This window comes from Rattus norvegicus, chromosome 6 (genome assembly GCF_036323735.1).
Source record: "Rattus norvegicus strain BN/NHsdMcwi chromosome 6, GRCr8, whole genome shotgun sequence".
Classification (NCBI taxonomy): domain Eukaryota; kingdom Metazoa; phylum Chordata; class Mammalia; order Rodentia; family Muridae; genus Rattus; species Rattus norvegicus.
The window spans coordinates 105,205,900-105,226,552 of NC_086024.1; the positions used below are offsets into that span (position 1 = coordinate 105,205,900).

At 45.9% G+C, this 20,653-nt stretch overlaps 2 pseudogenes; both read left to right on the forward strand.

Moving 5' to 3' along the window:
- Positions 1-2,410: 2,410 nt before the first annotated feature.
- LOC134479135 (ornithine decarboxylase-like) lies at positions 2,411-20,532 on the forward strand (annotated as a pseudogene).
- Positions 16,187-19,262, forward strand: LOC134479499 (dnaJ homolog subfamily C member 17-like; annotated as a pseudogene).
- Positions 20,533-20,653: the final 121 nt, after the last annotated feature.

Here is a 20,653-nt window from a genome sequence, read left to right on the forward strand (position 1 = left end):
AATTACCTGAAAGGAAACTGGTCCATGAAAGCAGAGCAACTATCGAGACAAATGCTGATGCAAATTGCTGTCCTTAACAACACTAGATTGGAACCCATCACGTTTGGAGATTTCACCTCATGGATTGCTAATGCTTTTTCCTTTTTTAAGGAATGGGCTGGCATGTTTGCCTGGGGGGCCATTGTCCTCTTGGGATGTGGAGTATGTCTATGGCTCTTCTGCCGTTTACAACAAGAACATGCTAGACACAAAGCAATTGTTTACCAGGCTATGGTCGCCATTGAAAATGGTGCGTCACCCAACATATAGCTGCCCTCTTTAAAAAATTAAGAGTTCGCCCTAGATCATTTTTGTCATGATCATGTGAAGTCATTGTATCCAGAGACGGGCAACTTTCCTCGGGCTTGGACCAACCTAAGACACGGGGCCTGGTGGCAATAGGGTAACCCAATGACGGGCAAGGCCAAGTCTCCTAGAGGTACGACCTAAGACAGGAGCAATGGCAATATTGATATGACACCCTGATCTAGACAAGTCATAGACAGAGGTGGCTACACCCCGTTTAAACATACAGGCTGGTCAAATGATCCTCTGCCCAGTTTCTCCCCCAATAAACACACACGTATAGCCCAGAACGGTGTGTTAAGGCATAAGTTCATTTCTCGCCATTGGGGTGCAGTCCTAACTGCAGACTGGCTCACCATGGCCAAGCTGGGCACTCTGTGAGGCATGTCTGATCTCTCTCAGACCACTACTTCTATCTAATGTTTTTTTATAAAACAAAAAAGGGGGAGTTGTAGGGAGTGGCACATATAGATAAGAAGATGGCGCTGACATCCGGTGGTTGTTTGTGGTAAACAACCGTACAGTGCACGTGTTGGCATACCTTCCGCATCTACAAGGCCATGGTGATATTCCTGCTAATAAGGTATTTCATGCTCCACCAATCCCTAGAGGACAAATATACAGCCATAGTCTGTTTTGTATATAAGGCGGGGTCCCCCGTATCAACAATGAGGTGTTCCTGAAATAAAGGCTGTTGAGAAGAATCCGACAGTGTTGCATCTTCCTTGCTGGCCGAGGTGGTCGTGACACTTAACAAGACAAATAATACAATGTCCTACATTTTGGGTGATTGGGGCTAGTTCTTTAAATGAATCAATCCTGCTCCTCAAATTGGGAATCTGAGTGTCCAAATGCTAAAGATCCTCAACCCTAAAAGGTTTTTGATTGATCAACAAAGAGCCAACAGGCAATGACTAGGCAGGTAGACTGAGGCAGGACTGTATGTGTCTTCTCTTCTTCCCTGCCATGGTGATCTCCCCCCCCCTTCTTCTGTCCTAGTTCCTAGCCCCTGCATATCTCAAAGTTCTGCAATTATGGAGATGCCTGCACAAATTAAAAGTGAAAATGCTCTCACATATTGTCTTAGTGAGGTTTTTCTAGAGTCACAGCACTTATTGGTAGTCTCTACATACTAAGAGAATTGGTTAATGACTTACAGTCTGTAGTCTAACTCCCCAACAATGATCAGTAGCAGCAGCTGTGAATCTAGGATCTAGCACTGGCTTCCTCCCAGGAGGCAGGCAGGCAACAAAGGACAGACACTTTCCTTCCGAAAATGTCCTTATGTAAGTCTCCAGCAGAAGGTATGTCCCAGATTAAAGGTGTGTACCACCACACCTGGCTCTGGGGCTTGCTTTGTCCCAGGTGACCTTGAACTCAGATCTCTTTGCCTTAAGCTCCTGGGATTCATAGTCACTTTGCCTCAAGATCTTCATACCAAAATCCAGGCCAGAAACCTATATCTCCCAGCCTCAAGATCAGGATCTAAGGTGTTCGTGGTCTGATGGCTTAGCTGGTGAGACAGCAGCGGTGATTTAATCTCCGTGATGCACACAGAAGTGGCAGCAGGTGTAAAGGCAGTGCTCAACATCAGGACCCTCAGTAGCAATCTCGGGTCATGTGCGCCCAAGAGGCTTGCACTGCAATTCTAGGGCAATGTGACTTTGTCCTGGGAATACACAGTTCCATCCATCTTTATAAAGGCTCCCTGCCACAAGCCCAGGGTAGCCCAGGATGGTCCTAACTACAGACAACAGACATGTGGTGAGGAAGGCCTATCCTCTGCTCCAGAGTTCGGTGGCAGTGGAGCAGGGGTGCCAGGCCACATGGGCTCGGGAATATCAAAATCCTCACGAGGTGCATCTGAGTCGTGGCACCAATGTGAGAGTTCCTGGTTCAATCCTGTGATTCAAACTAATGTTAGCTTTTCAAATCTTGGCCCATGTCTGGACAGAACACACCCAACCCCTATGATTTCCTTGAGACAATGAACCAAGTACCCTGTAAAAGAAAATCATGTACAGGACCCCTGGGAGTTGTATCAATGCAGGTTTAGCGTAGAATCATGACGGTGACCAAAGAGCTCTTACAGATGGATCTGTACACACTGCTGGGAGTCGAAGAGAAGGTGGCAAACACAGAGGTGAAGAAGGCCTATAGACAAAAAGCACTCTCCTGCCACCCAGACAAAAATCCAGATAACCCCAGAGCAGCTGAACTCTTCCACCTGCTGTCCCAGGCCTTGGAGGTTCTGACTGATGCTGCAGCCAGGGCTGCTTATGACAAGGAAAGGAGAGCCAGGAAGCAGGCCACACAAAGGACCCAGAGACTTGAGAACAGGAAGAAACTGAAGCTCGACCAGGAGGCCAGGAATGGCAGGCCCAGGCCCAGGGTATTGAGGAAGAGGAGGAGAGCAGGAGCACCACCACACTAGAACAGGAGATTGCTCGATTTCGAGAAGAGGGTTCCTGTCAGTTGGAAGAGCAACAAAGGCTGATCCAGGAGCAGACCCTCCAGGACTGAGCACAGAGGCTGAGAGGAAGAACAGAAAATAGAGAAGGCAAAGGAACCCCCAAACTAAAGCTTAAGTGGACATGCAAGAAGGAGGATGAGTCCCAAGGGGGCTTACTCCTGAGATGTCCTCCTGAGGCTTTTACACAAGTATAAGGAGGTTCTTAATTGGGACTTTCCAGAAAGAAGGCAGGCAACGCATAGTGGGGTATGCAACTGTCAGAGCTGCGCAGCTGGCCGTCAGAAGTGAAGGCAGAACCAGCCCTTGTGATTAACAAGTGGAATAACTGTTACTAAAGACCAGCTGCTTGGTAATGGGCTAGGGTGGCTGTGGGTGATGTCTGCAGGTTTTCCGTACTCAGAGAAAATGTTTATAAGGTTCTGTTGGTAGCCTTGTTTTTCCTTCTCTGTAGATACATAAGCATAGCCACATCCCTTTAATATTTTTGCAGGTTTCCATACTAAAGTCGTTTCATTTTCACCAACATTAAGAACACTGAGGGTCAGAACCTGCAGACATCACCAACAGCCACCCTAGCCAGAAGCTTGGTGCCACCTTGAATCAGCTTCTGCAAATGGCCAGATGATCCTCAGAGTTTGGTGATGTCCTCACCACTGGTCTGACCAGCTGTGGCCCAGTGCTTTTTCTCTGTAGGCATATCAAGAACCGTGAGCAGCTTTACTAGGGAAAAGCTTGATTGCTATATCCTCAATGAAGGCTTTACTGCCAAGGATATTCTACACCAAGAAGAAAGAAGGAGGAGATGGAGGCGGAGAAGGAGCAGGAGGAGGACAAGGAGCAGGAGGAGGAGGAGGAGGAGGAGGAGGAGGAAGAAGAGGAGGAGGAGGAGAAGGAGGAGGAGGAGGAGGAGGAGGAAGAAGAAGAAGAAGAAGAAGAAGAAGAAGAAGAAGAAGAAGAAGAAGAAGAAGGAGAAGGAGAAGGAGAAGGAGAAGGAGAAGGAGAAGGAGAAGGAGAAGAAGAAGAAGAAGAAGAAGAAGAAGAAGTTGTTTCTTCCCCTGACAATAAAGATGCTTTCTGTATTGCAGATCTCAAAGACATTCTAAAGCCCAGCAGCGTGTAGAGATCCATCTGTAAGAACTCTTTGGAGAATTGTAGCCTAAACTTGAATTGATACTACAACTCCCAGGAGTTCCATACTTGGTTTACTTATACAGGGTGCCTGGTTCATTGGCTCAAGGAAATGATGAAATGGACAAATTACTAATAGGAAACAGGTTTAGAATCCTCTAATTTTCTTGACAGACATGTTTATGGGAAAGGTTTAAAGAACAAAACTTCCATCCCTTAACAAGACAAATAATATAATGTCCTAAGTTTTGGGGGATTGATGCTAATGCTTTAAATGAATCCTGCCTCCAAAAATGGGAATCAGAGTGTCAAAATGCTAAAGATCTTCATCCCCAGATGGTTTTTGATTGATCAACAAAGAGCCAACAACCAATGACTAGGCAAGTAGACTGAGGCAGGCCTGTATGTGTCTGCTCTTCTTCCCTGCCATGGTGATCTCGCCCCCTTCCTCTATCCCAGTTCCTAGCCCCTACAGATCTCAATGTTCTGCAGTTACGGAGATGCCTGCACAAATTAAAAGTGAAGATGCTCTCACATATTGACTTAATGAGGTTTCTCTAGAGTCACAGAACTTATTGGTAGTCTCTACACAGCAAGAGAATTGTTTGATGACTTACAGTCTGTAGTCCAACTCACCAACAACGATCAGCAGCAGCAGCTGTGAATGGAAGTCCAAGGATCTAGCAATGGCTTCCTCCCAGGAGGCAGGCAGGCAACAAGAGACAGACTCTTTGCTCCTTCCAGTGTCCTTATGTAGGTCTCCAGCAGGAGGTGTGTCCCAGATTAAAGGTGTGTACGGATTAAAGGTCCGTCCCAGATTAAAGGTGTGTACCACCTCCCATGGCTCTGGGACTTGCTTTGTCCCAGTTGACCTTTGATTCAGAGATCTCTTTGCCTTAAGTTCCTGGGATTCATAGCCACTTTGCCTGCAGATCTCCATACCAAGATCCAGGCCAGAAACTTGTATCTCCCAGCCTCAAGGTCAGGATCAAAGGTGAGCCTTCCAGTTCTGGATTTTAGTTCATTCCAGATATAATCAAGTTAACAATCAGGAATAGCCACTACAAGATCTTATCCAATAAGGTGCAACAATTCCTAGCATATAAGAATATAAAACCTGTTACAATATACCATATAATCCCATGGGACAAGTTATTCTAGAAAGAATCAATTGTGGCATTAAAAGAGATGCCCATTAAATAAAAAAAGAAAGTAAAAATGGACAAACAAACACATAAAAAAAAAAAAAACAACCCAAGGACAGAATAAATAATGCATTGTTAACTCTCAGTTTTTTTCCAAGATTCTTTATTTTCAAAATTATCTCTGTTGTGGTTTGCCCTGGTGTTATCTTTATTTTGATGCTAATTCCACTTCTTCAAGGACAGTCAAGAACTCAGGATTCAGGTGACTTCACCAGAACCTTATCTCCATTGAATTTGTAAAATACAGGTGAGAGTCAGGGACAGGATAGAAGGAGGCCTGTCATTGGGTGAAATGGAAGGAGAGGCGGGAGAAACGTTTGAAGGAAGAGGTGGAGACCGGGATGGAAAGGAGAGAGAGGAGCAAGGAGAGAGAGGGAGAGAAGCCATGGCAGGTGACTTCAAGATTCTGCTCTGTGTGTTTACAGGTTGTTATTAATGTTCTTATGGGATGGATGGTACTGGGCTTTGTATGTTTCGATGGACAATGATAACATACCAATTGGGTCAAAGGTTATTGTGTTGTGTGGTCTTTCAGGTGTAGATTTAAGTGTAATAGAATGTGGGGCGGCTGGTCTGGGCCACCACAGAGTTGGGATGTGTTTCTCCCAGGATATCTAGCAGATTTCTTGGGGCACCACGGTGCCGGATCTAGCAGGATAAAAGACAACCTTATACTTTTTTTTTAATTTTTTATATTTTTACAACAACAGGTCACAACATAAGCTTTTGGTGCATTCTGCCAATGTACAAGCTACAAATGCTTGCTCAGCAGCTGGGGGGCACTCAATCGTATCATGTCTGAAAAGTAAATAAAAGTCCATATAAAACACTGTGTTCCTATGGAAACTTTAAACATTTAAGTGTGACCCCATTTCCTAGCTTTCCATACTTCATTGGTGTCAACTCTACTCTTACAAAGATGTTGGGCCCTACCTTGGTGTTTCCCTCCCCCCTCGCTGAGCCTTTTAGCCTGCCATAGCAAGAAATTGTTTACACCCTTGGGAGCTGCTCTGGGAGCTGCTGTTAGCCCCTGATTTGGGGCTGGGATTCTCCATGGCACCCTTCCTCCCCACTGAGCCTTCCTGCTTGTTGTTGTTAAGAAGTTGTTTATGCCCCTGATTGGGCCGGAACTTTCACCACATAGACTTTTCCTGTTTTCCTGGTTTGGGGTTTTCACCTGCCTTGTTTTTTTTCCAAGGCTTTTGCCTTGGGTATATAAGGAGATCTCAGTAAAGCCTTGGAGGCACTGGCTGAAAACGGATGACCTGTATACTTGATTTCTTTCAATCCCGCAGACCGACGCCCGATATTCACACACTTTCAGTGCAGGCGCCAACACAAAGAGATCCCAAACCAGCAGTAAATCAGTTAAATGATCCCCCAAATGCCTGAATTCAAACTAAACAGGCAGGAAAGAGCTACAAGGATGGCATCTACACATTGAGAGTAGCAGAGGCACAGGCTGTAGGGTGAGGGTCCTTCCTGCTCTCCTGGAGGCAAGAAATGGGAAAAGAGCCAACATCCTGCTCATCCACCTCTGGAGGGAAGCCATGGCTCTGTATCTCCTGCATGAGTAACCACATTGGCGGTGAGAATAAAGAATAGATGTTTGTCCTCTGGAGTCCATTGAAAGTAGAAGCAGGAGCAATGGTGGATGCACCCATGTTCTCAAAATTTCGTAGTGCTTAAAATTACATGTTGTATCTTCTGATACAGGAGAGCCACCACCAATATCAAGCAGATACATGCTGACAACAACTTTTGTGCCCATGGCAACGACACAAGTGGCATCTGTCAGTGCCTGCAAGAAGGTCTCAGGGGCAGTGCATCCACTGCCCGCATGGAAGCTGAGGCCAAGGATGTCACTCTTTATCTCCTTTGCCTTTTCCATGAGAAGCCTGCTGGTTTTGAATGAGATACCAAATTTAACATTGAGGGGACAAAATGCTTTGGAAGTGTCAATGTCCAACTGCAAAACCAACTTTGCCTTTGTCTGTACTCTGGTGACTTGCATCAATTCAATTTCACTGTCACAAGTCCTAATGTGGACTCCATTACTGGTGGCATACTTGATTTGAGACACTTGTTTACAAGGATTTGCATAGGTAATGCTCTGGAGCCACCCCAATCCTGTACACCAATTGTATTTCAGTCTTGCTTGCACAGTCAAATCCTGTAGAATTTCCAGCTAGAGTTCAGCTGTCATTCTACCTGTCTGTGAGGGAGTAACAGGGTAAGAGCTTTTAGTCATGTCAGATGCTGCTTTAGAATGTCTTTGAGGTCTGCAATATAGAAAGCATCTTTATTGTCAGGGGAAGAAACTTCTTCCTCTTCTTCTTCTTCTTCCTCCTCCTCCTCCTCCTCCCCCTCTTGCTCCTCTTCTTCCTCCTCCTCTTCTTCTTTTTCTACATCGTCTCCTTCTTCTTCATCATCTTCCTCCTTGTCTTCTTCTACGTCTTCTTCTTCTACTTCTTCTTCTTCTTCTTCTTCTTCTTCTTCTTCTTCTTCTTCTTCTTCTTCTTCTTCTTCTTCTTCTTCTTCTTCTTCTTCTAAGTCTTCTTCTTCTTCTAACTCTTCTAATTCTTCTAACTCTTCTAATTCTTCTTCTTTTCCTCCTGCTCCTCCTGCTCCTGCTCCTGCTCCTCCTGCTCCTCCTGCTCCTCCTGCTGCTGCTGCTGCTGCTGCTCCTCCTCCTCCTCCTCCTCCTCCTCCTCCTCCTCCTCCTCCTCCTCCTCCTCCTCCTCTCAATTGGTGTAGAATGTCCTTGGCAATAAAGCCTTCACTGAGGATATAACAATCGAGCTTTTCCTTAGTAAACATGCTCATGGTCCTTGATATGCCTACAGAAAAAACACTGGGCCTCAGCTGGTCAGACCAGTGGTGAGGACAACACCAAACCCTGAGGATCATCTGGCCATTTGCAGAAGCTGATTCAAGGTGGCACCAAGCTTCTGGCTAGGGTGGCTCTTGGTGATGTCTGCAGGTTCTGACCCTCAGCGGTGTTAATGTTGGCGAAAATGAAACAACATTAGTATGGAAACCTGCAATAATATTAAGGGTATGTGGCTATGCTTATGTATCTACAGAGAAGGAAAAACATGGCTACCAACAGAGCCTTATAAACATTTTCTCTGAGTAGGGAAAACCTGTTTTCACCTGAGACAGGATCTTCACAAAGTAAAAAGCCCAGGTGATTCACAGACTGTCTCAGTTACTGATTTCTCCTAACTGTGCATACAAATAAACCTCAAAAGGGCTAGGACAGAAACCAGAAGAACAGATTGGGCAACAAATGCTACAGCTACCTTTTCTCAAACTAACCCTTGCCCCCTTTGGGACCCATGCAGGAATTGTTCACCCCAATTCAACAGGCAGCAGTTTTATGAAGTTTGTTGCCCTAGTCCCTCAAGGTGGGGTGGACAGGTTGGGTCATTAGATGCGGTATAATTGTTATCTAGGCTGGAAGGCTGTTACTGATTATGATCAGAGATTGACAGACATCTAAATTCTTTTTTTGGAATTACCGTATGCTAGAAATTTCAGGAATTTTTGTTCAGTAATTTTCTACTGAGAGGAATGTAACATTTGTGTTTAATCACTGAATATTGATTTAAATTTCTTTCAATATACAATAATTCTAACATAAACTCAAATTTATATTGTTTTGAATATTGCATATAGAAATGTTTTGTTAATTGTTTGACTAAAGCCTACCTATGACATTTATTGAAAATGTGATGCTTTTACAATAATTTTCATTTTTTAGATTGCTAATGATTGGAAAAGGACAATTCTTCAAGGGAAAGGGGGATATGAAATGGAAACGTCTAGTTATTTGGGAAGTTAATTTTCCAAATGATTTCTGTGGCACACCTGTGAGGGATGTCTTGCTAAAGCAAACATGTCAAAGTTGTCCTGATGCAGACACTGGTGAAAGAATGTTTGGCTGTAGAAGACAGTGAGAGGACACTTGATGAAGGAGTATAAATCTGACCCCTCAGACTGGGAGATGAGCCCTGAGCATTGGTTTGCTCCAACTCTCCAATCCTCAGTAAAAATACTGCATGTATTTCTCCACATTACATAGCATGGTTGAGCTCAAACTGTGATAAAGCTGCCATGGAGAGAAGCTCTCCCAAGAACTGCTTGTGAGGTTCCCGCAGCAGTTTGTCACCTCTGTGGCCTAACCTCAGGCCGGTGGCCAGCCTGGTGGTTTCTTTAGGATTGAAGTACAGCTGCCTGGTGTCTACTTGCTGACAGTAGTGTACTGTGCCTACTGGTTCGAGCCTGTTTTCTACCTGCCTAGAGGTCTGGTCTGCAGCGGCTGAGTCCTGTTTGGTGTTTGCTCTGGGACTGACCAGCTGCCCAAGGAGATGGAACTCGATCCAGAGAACTACTGCTGAGCAGGTCCACTTCCCCACATCCTAATAACTTTTCTCTTCCACTACCCCTGCTCTGTGGTGGGCTAGAGGAGCGCTTAAGTGTAGGTTTCAAAACATTTATGCCTACAGGTGGCACCCAAAGAACAAGGTTCAGGCTTGGTGAATGAGACTGGGAATGTACCCCATGATGAAAAGTGGAAAGAAACAGACTGGAAGGGAAGGAGCTGCCCTGCCCTGCTCCCCATGCTTTCACTACCAGGTGCCCGATGCCTCAGGGAGACAAGGGGCTGGGAAGAGCAGGAGGCAGCACAGGAACAAAGGGTGATGTGTGAGTGAGTGCACTCCCACAAGATTGTCTCAGGCCTGCAGAAACGCATGCACCCTTCCTAGCGTCTCTGCAGCACATGCCTGCTACTGATGCTATTCCTGACAGTGAGCTGACCTGGCAACTGATAGAAATGCCAGATTTTGAAGCATTTTAAAGAATCCATTGTTTTGTATCATTACCATAATTATATGTTAGGGAGGACTACCAATTCCAGAGGTATCAACTTTTTTATATGAAGCACATTTATTACAGAACATTAGAAAAATGATCCTGATGACTGTTTAAAATAAAGAGCATGCGAATACTCTGGGCTGGAGAGCCATGTCTGTTCCTGGTCAATCACTTCTGAAAAGTTCTCAAATATTGAAATCCAAAGCAAATGAATTGGCTTGACATGATTCAAAAAGTAAAATATAAACATAAGGGCAGTAAAACCAAGGCAATAATTAGTTTACAATACTCATTCCTGGGTCAAAATGTAGAAGAATGCAGATCGATCCATGCTTATCACCCTGTACAAAGCTTAAGTCCAAGTGGATCAAGGACCTCCACATCAAACCAGACACACTCAAACTAATAGACGAAAGACTAGGGAAGCATGTGGAACACATGGGCACTGGAAAAAATTTCCTGAACAAAACACCAATGGCTTACGCTCTAAGATCAAGACTCGACAAATGGGACCTCATAAAACTGCAAAGCTTCTGTAAGGCAAAGGACACTGTGGTTAGGACAAAACGCCAACCACCAGATTGGGAAAAGATCTTTACCAATCCTACAACAGATAGAGGCCTTATATCCAAAATATACAAAGAACTCAAGAAGTTAGACCGCAGGGAAACAAATAACCCTATTAAAAAATGGGGTTCAGAGCTAAACAAAGAATTCACAGCTGAGGAATGCTGAATGGCTGAGAAACACCTAAAGAAATGTTCAACATCTTTAGTCATAAGGGAAATACAAATCAAAACAACCCTGAGATTTCACCTCACACCAGTGAGAATGGCTAAGATCAAAAACTCAGGTGACAGCAGATGCTGGCGAGGATGTGGAGAAAGAGGAACACTCCTCCATTGTTGGTGGAATTGCAGACTGGTAAAACCATTCTGGAAATCAGTCTGGAGGTTCCTCAGAAAATTGGACATTGAACTGCCTGAGGATCCAGCTATACCTCTCTTGGGCATATACCCAAAAGATGCCTCAACATATAAAAGAGACACATGCTCCACTATGTTCATCGCAGCCTTATTTATAATAGCCAGAAACTGGAAAGAACCCAGATGCCCTTCAACAGAGGAATGGATACAGAAAATGTGGTACATCTACACAATGGAATATTACTCAGCTATCAAAAACAACGAGTTTATGAAATTCGTAGGCAAATGGTTGGAACTGGAAAATATCACCCTGAGTGAGCTAACCCAATCACAGAAAGACATACATGGTATGCACTCATTGATAAGTGGCTATTAGCCCAAATGCTTGAATTACCCTAGATCCCTAGAACAAACGAAACTCAAGACGGATGATCAAAATGTGAATGCTTCACTCCTTCTTTAAATGAGGAAAAAGAATACCCTTGGCAGGGAAGGGAGAGGCAAAGATTAAAACAGAGACTGAAGGAACACCCATTCAGAGCCTGCCCCACATGTGGCCCATACATATACAGCCACCCAATTAGACAAGATGGATGAAGCAAAGAAGTGCAGACTGACAGGAGCCAGATGTAGATCGCTCCTGAGAGACACAGCCAGAATACAGCAAATACAGAGGCGAATGCCAGCAGCAAACCACTGAACTGAGAATAGGACCCCTGTTGAAGGAATCAGAGAAAGAACTGGAAGAGCTTGAAGGGGCTCGAGACCCCATATGTACAACAATGCCAAGCAACCAGAGCTTCCAGGGACTAAGCCACTACCTAAAGACTATACATGGACTGACCCTGGACTCTGACCTCATAGGTAGCAAGGAATATCCTAGTAAGAGCACCAGTGGAAGGGGAAGCCCTGGGTCCTGCTAAGACTGAACCCCCAGTGAACTAGACTGTGGGGGGGGAGGGCGGCAATAGGGGGAGGGATGGTAGGGGAACACCCATAAGGAAGGGGAGGGGGGAGGGGGATGTTTCCCCGGAAACCGGGAAAGGTAATAACACTCGAAATGTATATAAGAAATACTCAAGTTAATAAAAAAAAATACTCATTCTTGGAGAGTAACTGAGAGCAGGTGTAGGTGTGTGCCCTGTCTGTGTGTATCTTCACACAGAATCAGGCCAAAAGTCCGGGATCTCGCAACCACCCACAACTCCAAAGACCTTCTTGGAGGTAAGGGGGTCCCCAATTGTGTCTGAATGTGCAGCTGCTGTCTGTGTCTGTCTCTGTTCTGGTTCTGGTTAGTACCTGAAAAGGGCTCTGGTTTTGCAGCCACTTTCCGGAGCTGTAAAGCTCAGAAGCTGTGGTCGACAGACATGTCGGGAGGACCACAAGCTGCACCCTGAGGGATGCTTCAGGGCAACAGGAGAGCCAGGGACGCCTGGTGGTCTCCTATTGGGTAGAAGAGGATAGTGTGTTCCTCTTGGAAGAGAAACTTCAAAGACCTCTTCGTCTGAAACTGCTTTTGGCTGATGCCTGTGGACTAGGCACAGCAGTTGTTGTCTGGATATTGTGGTTTCTTTGTGTTGTCTGTTGTTTGTCTGTTTAGTGTTTTTTTTTGTGATGATAGGACAGACAGTAATGACTCCCGTAAGCCTGATGTTAGATCATTGGACAAGTTAGGGACAGAGCACATAATATGGCAGTTGAAGTTAAGAAGGGAAAGTGGCAGACTTTGTGCACCTCTGAGTGGCCAACTTTCAGTGTGGGCTGGCCCCCTGAGGGCTCTTTTGACATGACTATGATTCTTTATGTTAAAGCTATTGTTTTTCAGGAAAAACTGGGAGCACACCCGAACCAGCAACCTTACATTTAGGTCTGGCAAAACCTGGTTCAAAATCCTCAGTACCCTCTGCTCCTCCTAAGGTCTATCCTGAGGTTGAGGAGCCTCCTGAATGACCAGCTCCGTCCCCCGTATTAATGCCCCATTTCTTCCCCAGCAGCCTTCTGACCTCTGCTCCACAGGAAGAAGAATCAGGGAGTGGGTGTCCGGCTACAGGTACCCGAAGCTGCAGGGCTCAGAGCCCCACAGAGCATGACTCCACAGTAGCCATACCTTTGGGCACTTATGGTTTCCAACCTCTTGAATCCTCTGCCCCTCTAGAGGTCCGGCGTAGGGCACGGGAAGTTGGTGAGCACTCACCCCTGACTCCTCTACTGGCCCAATTCTTGTTTTTCCCTTGCGGGCTTCCAGACCTCCCCCTGGTCCAGGCAATGGGATGCAGCCCCTTCCGTATTGGACTTTCTCCTCCTCTGATCTTTATAACTGGAAACTTAATCACAGAACTATTTACTTTGTTCGTCAAAGAGTTTCACTTGGTCCTCTTGGTGCTTAACTTAGAAGTTAAAAATAATTTGCTTGAGAAAAATGGTTTTCTGCCAGGGAGTTTTATCTTTCTCTCTTGAGCCTCCTTCCCAAGGGGAGATGCCCCTCCCTTTGCTCCCCTTGTCCAGTCTAGCTGCTGTTAACAGTTGTGTATGAAGGACTCCAGGTTATCGAGTGACCCTGTCTAAAGCAGGAATTATCAGAACCTGAAAGTTTTACCTTAGGTCCTGAAGAAAAATTCTCCCTGTTGCTTAAACATTCACAGCTTCTAAGGAAGGGACAGCGCAGTGTAGGGAAGTGTGGGGCTGAGGGTGGCAGGTGCATGGGCAAGCAAGCTGCAGGCTGTGCATGGGCAGGGGCCTGAGTCAGCGGGCCCGAGGGGGGGGAAGAGTTTCAAGGTTAAGGGTCAGTTGGCCAGGGCTGATGCTTTGACAACAAAAAGAGTGCATTAAGAGAACTTTCTTTGAGAGAGCCTGCCTGCCTTCCCTTATCCACTGGCCCTATTCTAAGAGAATGGTCTGTCTACATGGACAGTGTCTTTGTTCCTAACCCCTCATCAGCAAGTTCCTGCCCCTGTGGTCAAAATGCCCCAGGTTGGGTGGCAGGGAAGCCCCTAAAATAGTTTCAGAAAGAATCTACAACTAACTGTGAAGAACTTTGTTTTGCCCGTCAAAATTTAGAATTCAGGCTTTGGCTGTGGTCAAGGTCAGGATTAATCTTTTCTTTTCCATGGGCCTTTAACCCAGTGCGACAGTTTGGTAAAGGGCTGCTACTGAGGTCCTGAAAGTCCCAGGTGAACCGGTTACAATTCTTATGTCAGCCACTTGGCATCTAACACCCAGGTCCTAACCATCTCTCCATCCTTTTGTTATTAGTTCTTACTAGAAGCCTAGTGTCATTTGGAGGCTGGTTCTCTTGAGAGGTAAAGCCATGAAGCTGACACTGAAGAGAGACTCCTTGAGGAAAACTCTAAGTCCAGAGAGATAGTCGGTAACATATCAGTTGCCTCTCTGCTCGCCTTTCTGCTTCACAGACACGAAGCTTGTGCTTATTTTTACAAAGGCCTTTTGTCCCCAAAAGGCCTCCTGGTTTAGCTCTGTGACTAAATGCTATTTGTCCTCTTCAGTGAACCTCTATTCTCTAGATTCTCCTCTTGTTTTCTCACCATCCCACATGAGATGCTTATTAGTAACTGTTATAGATCTTCTTTACTACCGAGGAAAGACAGAATCCTACTAGAGGCCAGAAAATAAATGTTCCAGACATGGATGGAAGACCCTCACTCCTGACTGACTTCAATACCCCTGAAGGTAGGGAGTGCTCCAGGTCTACCGCCAGGCTCCAAGGGTGGGTCCCCGAGGGGCTGGAAAGCGCCCCACCAATCTGGCTAAGCTGAGAAAAAGATATAAAGAAAAAGTTACAGAAATTTGAAGAGTTAAGCTAAGTTGCTGAGAGTTAGTGTAAGTGCAGAGAAAGGAAAGTTAAAGTGTGGTTCAGGGTATGTGCACATAAGTGGTCAGCAGAGAGACTGAGGAAGAGAAAGAGGAAGAAAGGTAAAAAGAGCAGGAAGCTAGGGAAAAAAGAGACAAAAAGAAGAGGAAGTTAGAGAGCTAAAGAGAGATAAAAGACAAGAGAGGAACATATACTGGCCACAGTAGTTAGGGAACCTAGGAAGACAGTTCTGGCAACAGAAGAGAATTCCTGGCTAAAAGTCAGTGTGCCAATGCAAAGAAAAAGGACACTGGGTCAGGGACTGCCCCAGGAAAAACCAGAGGGGCCTTTCCAGCAGCCCGGAAGGCGAGCCTCTTGGTCCTAGAGTGCTGGCTATGCACAAGGACAGAAGGGAAGCCCGCCCAGTTGTTTTGTGAATGAATACGGGGGCCCAACATTCTGTGCTCCTATGCCCAAATGGGCTTGTGTCCAGCAAAAGACCTTGAGTACAGGGGACTACGGGGAACAAATAATACTCATGGACTACTCGAAGAACAGTGGACCTTAGCGTGGGCCGTGTATCCCACTTGTTCCTTCTGATCCCAGACTGCTCCTACGAGTCTGAACCCTACAACCCTGCTCTCAGACCTCAACCTAGACACCCGCTTCATGAATGTCAGCAGGTGCTCACTAAAGCACAGCGGTGGCATAAAGATCTGACTGACCAGCCACCAGAGGGGGTAGATGCCATCTGGTTCATAGATGGGAGCAGCTTCTTAGAGAAGGAAAAAGATGGGCTGGGGCAGCAGTGGTAGATGGAAACAGAGTCATCTGGGCTCAGGCCCTACCAAAAGGCACCTCTACTCAGAGGGTAGAGCTCACTCCCCTCACCAAAGCCCTTGACCTGAGAAAGAGACTTAACATCTATGTGGACAGCAGGTATGCCTTTGCTACAGTCTATCAGCAGAGGGGCCTGCTGACATCTGAGGGCAAGAAAAAGAGCTTCTGGCTCTGTTAAGGGCCCTCCATGTCCCAGCCAGGCCGAGGAAGAGACTCTGGTACACGTAAACGGGAAAGAAGATCCTGCTACAAAAAACAGGGAGAGGCCATGATAAAACAAATGCATCAATGGACTCATTTAGGGGTAAGCAAACTCATCCAGACATTTTCAAAAACTAAATATTATGTCACAGGTCTCAAGTATCTCTTGGAACAGATAGTACACTGATGTATACCCAGCCAAAAGGTAACTGTTTTCAGGAAAGTTGACTCTGGCAGGAGGCTCCATGGGGAACGGCCTGAATCCTACTGAGAAGTGGACTTCACAGAGATAAAACCAGGAAAATATGGTTACAATGTTTCCTAGTGCTTATCGATACCTTTTTAGGAAAAGGTAGAAGCTTTCCCCACCAAGCAAGAGATGGCCTTGGTAGTCGTCAAGAAAATACTGGAAGAAATCTTCCCCCTGTTTGGAGTGCACAAGGTAATTAGTCAGACCACGGCCCTGCTTTCGTTGTCAAGGTAAGCCAGGGTGTAGCCAGGTATTCAGAGGTCGATTGAAAAATTATATTACATCTACAGACCTCAAAGTTCAGGACAGGTAGAGAGAATAAATAAAATTCTAAAAGAGACCCTGACCAAATTGACCACGGAGACTGGCGCAGACTGGGTGGCACTCCTTTCCTCTTGCTCTCTTCAGAGCAAAAAATGCCCCTTCTGGATTCAGCCTTACCCATGTCCCTGAAGAGACTACAGAGTTCAGGGGAGGTAAAAAAGATAAATAGAACTATAAAGGGGCCTTGACAAAATTGGCCTTAGAGATTGGTGGGGGAGACTGGATTGTCCTCCTTCCTTTTCTTTGTTCCGAGTATGGAACACTCCTGACCCTCTTGGCCTAACACCTTATGAGATTATGTATGGGAGCTCCCCCTCCATCTCACTGAATCGGGCGGGGCCCCCTACCCTGAGGTCTTTCCTAAAACCCTGTTTGCTCATTTAAAGGCTTTAGAAACAGTCCCAAGTGGAATTTGGAGCCAAGTGAAGGACGCCTACAACACAGGAGGTCCAGGATGCCTCACCAGTTCCCAGTGGGAGACGCAGTCCTGGTCCAGCGACACCAGGCTGAGAATTTAGAGCCTCACTGGAAAGGACCCTATCTAGTACTGTTAACCACTCCCACTGCTGTTAAGGTAGATGGGATTGCTGCATGGGTCCACGCCTCCAATTTGAAGATAGCACCAGATGTTCTCAGAAATGAATAGAAGTTAGAAAAGACTGCTAATCCTCTTGAGCTCCATCTCTGTTGTAAGCACTCATAATCCCCATATCCCCCAAAAAACTGACTTGGCAAGTTTCGTCCCAGGCTGGGGAGGTACTATGGTCCATCTCCAAGGTGGCCCCACCATACTCATGGTGGCCTGCTCTCCCCCTGACTTTTGTAAGTTGGTAGCTGCTCTGGACACCTAGGACATTCCTGACACAGATCCTCAGAGTATGCCCTTAGAAGTCCCAAAGAGATTTCACCTGGGGGCAAGTTTGGATGGGCAAGTCCAGAAGGTGCCAATTGGGAAGACTAAGATTTTACATTTGCCCCTGAGATGGCTGAGACCAGGCTACCATCCGGCCTTGTGGGGGCTTAGAAATTTTGTACTGTTCTGCTTGGCAAGCTGAGGCTAATTTCCATGCTCCTAGGACCCTTAGTTATTCTCTTATTAAAAATACAGGGTCCAAATGTCAAAAGTAATAAGTTAACACCCTTTATTAGAGAAAGAGTTAGTGCAGTGCAGATTTTAATGCTGCACCAACTATATCAAGCCTCAGAAGAACTTAGGGGAAAAATTGTAGAAGGTGGCCCTGAGTTCTAAGGTTAGAACTAATCACAAGCAGAAGTGGGGAATGAAAGAATAAAGATTTTAAACTATCCCCCACTGACCCTGCTGTGAGGACAAGTGCACCTCACAGCAAAAAATAACAAAACATGTTTTGGGGATGTAGCCTGGCTATAGCCATCACAAACCATCTGACCTCGATAAGGCCTGACTCAACAGTCCTGAGAAAAACGAGAGTTAGGGTCAACTTGCCCCAGAAGCAGGGTGGCTAGAGTTGAACTGAGCCCAAGTTACAAACCAATGAAATTGCTTTCTGTGACTGTTGCCAACTACCTATGTAATTTTCCCTATAAATAACCTTCCCCTAATTGGGCTTGGGTTCAACTCCTCTGTCTTCTGTGTGAGATAGGTGTCATCTCCAGAGCTCTGGTTCCTCAAATACACCTCTTGTTTATTACATCAAGACTGGTTTCTCGTGAGTTTTTTGGGGGGTTGCGTCATCTCAAAATTTGAGTGGGAGTCTTCCCCACTCCGGTGGTCTTTCAATTCTTGCCTAAACTTGAATTGATACTAAACTCCCAATAGTCCCATACTTGGTTTACTTAGACAGGGTGCCTGGTTCATCGGCTCAAGGAAATGATGAAATTGACAAATACTAATAGGAAACAGGTTTAGAATCCTCAAATATTCATGAGAAACATGTTAATAGGAAAGGTTCAAAGAACAAAATTTCCATCCCTTAAGACAAATAGTACAATGTCCTCAGTTTTGGGGGATTGATGCTAATGCTTTAAATGAATCCTGCCTCCAAAGCTAGGAGGCGAAGGTGAAGGAGGTGAAGAAGGCCTAGAGACAAAAAGCGCTCTCCTGCCACCCAGACAAAAATCCAGATAACCCCAGAGCAGCTAAACTCTTCCACCAGCTGTCCCAGGACTTGGAGGTACTGACAGATGCTGCAGCCAGGGCTGCATATGACAAGGAGAGGAAAGCCAGGAAGTGGGCCTCAGAGAGGACCCAGAGACTTGACAAGAACAGGGAGAAAGTAAAGCTTGATCTGTAGGCCAGGGAGTGGGAGGCCCAGGCACAGGGTACTGAGGAAGAGGAAGAGAGCAGGAACACCACGACACTAGGGCAGGAGATTTCTCGACTTCGAGAAGAGGGTTCCAGTCAGTTGGAAGAGCAGCAAAGGCTGATCCAGGAACAGATCCCCAGGACCAAGGACAGAGGCTGAGAGGAAGAACAGAAAATAGAGAAGGCAAAGGAACCCCCAAAGTAAAACTTAAGTGGACATGCAAGAAGGAGGATGAGTCCCAAGGGGGCTACTCCAGAGATGTCCTCCTGAGGCTTTTACAGAAGTGTGGGGAGGTTCTCAACTTGGTACTTTCCAGAGAGAAGGCAGGCAACACCATAGTGGAGATTGCAACAGTCAGAGGTGTGGAGCTGGCAGTCAGAAATGAAGTGGGCCTAGCTGACAACCCTCTGAATGTTTCCTGGTTGGGGGGGACAGCCCCAGGGCATGGTAGACCCCAGCCCCCCAGGACTGTCGAAGGGCTCAGTGTTGTCACCAGGGACTATGAGGGTCTGGTCATGATGCGCTTGCGCCAGGCTGCTGAGCGACAGCAGCTGTTGGCCCAGTTGCAGCAGGAAGATGAGGTCCGGCCCACATAGCCGGGACTTCATCCTTCCCACTCCACATCCTTTTCTGAGTCATCACCAATAAACTTTTTAAAAAACAAACAAAAAGAAAACCAAATATGCATAATAGGTAATGGATAATTTCTAATCCTGATGGCCTGTTGCATTTGAATAAAGTTAATTCATTATTATCAGGGACAAATTCAGCAGTCTCTATGGGCAAAATGACCCTGCATTCAATGAATCAGTAATTACGTTAAGAGGTTTGAGATATTCCAATACCATAAGGATAGCACACAATTCAGACTTCTGAATTGATGTGGACTTTTGGAGCAGGAGGAGGAGAAGGAGAAGGAGGAGGAGGAGGAGGAGGAGGTGGAGGAGGAGGAGGAGGAGGAGGAGGAGGAGAAGAAGTTTCTTCCCCTGACAATTAAGATGCTTTCTGTATTACAGACCTCAAAGACATTCTAAAGCAGCATCTGACATGGCTAAAAGCTCTTGCCCTGTTACTCCCTCACAGACAGGTAGAATGACAGCAGAGCTCTAGCTGGAAATGCTACAGGATTTGACTGTGCAAGCAGGACTGAAATACAATTGGTGTACTGGATTGGGTGCCTCCAGAGAACATTAGCTATGCAAATCCTTGTAAACAAGTGTCTCAAATCAAGTATGCCACCAGTAATGGGGTCCACATTAGGATTTTTGACAGTGAAATTGAATTGATGCAAGTCACCAGAGCACAGACAAAGGCAAAGTTGGTTTTGCAGTTGGACATTGACACTTCCAAAGCATTTTGTCCCCTCAATGTTAAATTTGGTATCTCACTCAAAACCAGCAGGCTTCTCATGGAAAAGGCAAAGGAGATAAAGAGTGACATCCTTGGCCTCAGCTTCCATGCGGGCAGTGGATGTACTGCCCCTGAGACCTTCTTGCAGGCACTGACAGATGCCACTTGTGTCGTTGCCATGGGCACAAAAGTTGTTGTCAGCATGTATCTGCTTGATATTGGTGGTGGCTCTCCTGTATCAGAAGATACAACATGTAATTTCATGCTCTACGAAATTTTGAGAACATGGGTGCATCCACCATTGCTCCTGCTTCTACGTTCAATGGACTCCAGAGGACAAACGTCTATTCTTTACTCTCACCACCAATGTGGTTACTCATGCAGGAGATACAGAGCCATGGCTTCCCTCCAGAGGTGGATGAGCAGGATGTTGGCATTCTTCCCATTTCTTGCCTCCAGGAGAGCAGGAAGGACCCTCACCCTACAGCCTGTGCCTCTGCTACTCTCAATGTGTAAATGCCATTCTTGTAGCTCTTTCCTGCCTGTTTAGTTTGAATTCAGGCATTTGGGAATTCAGGCGCCCCACGGAACCAAGGATGGGCTTTTTATAGGATTCTGGGGAGCAGAAGCAAGCATA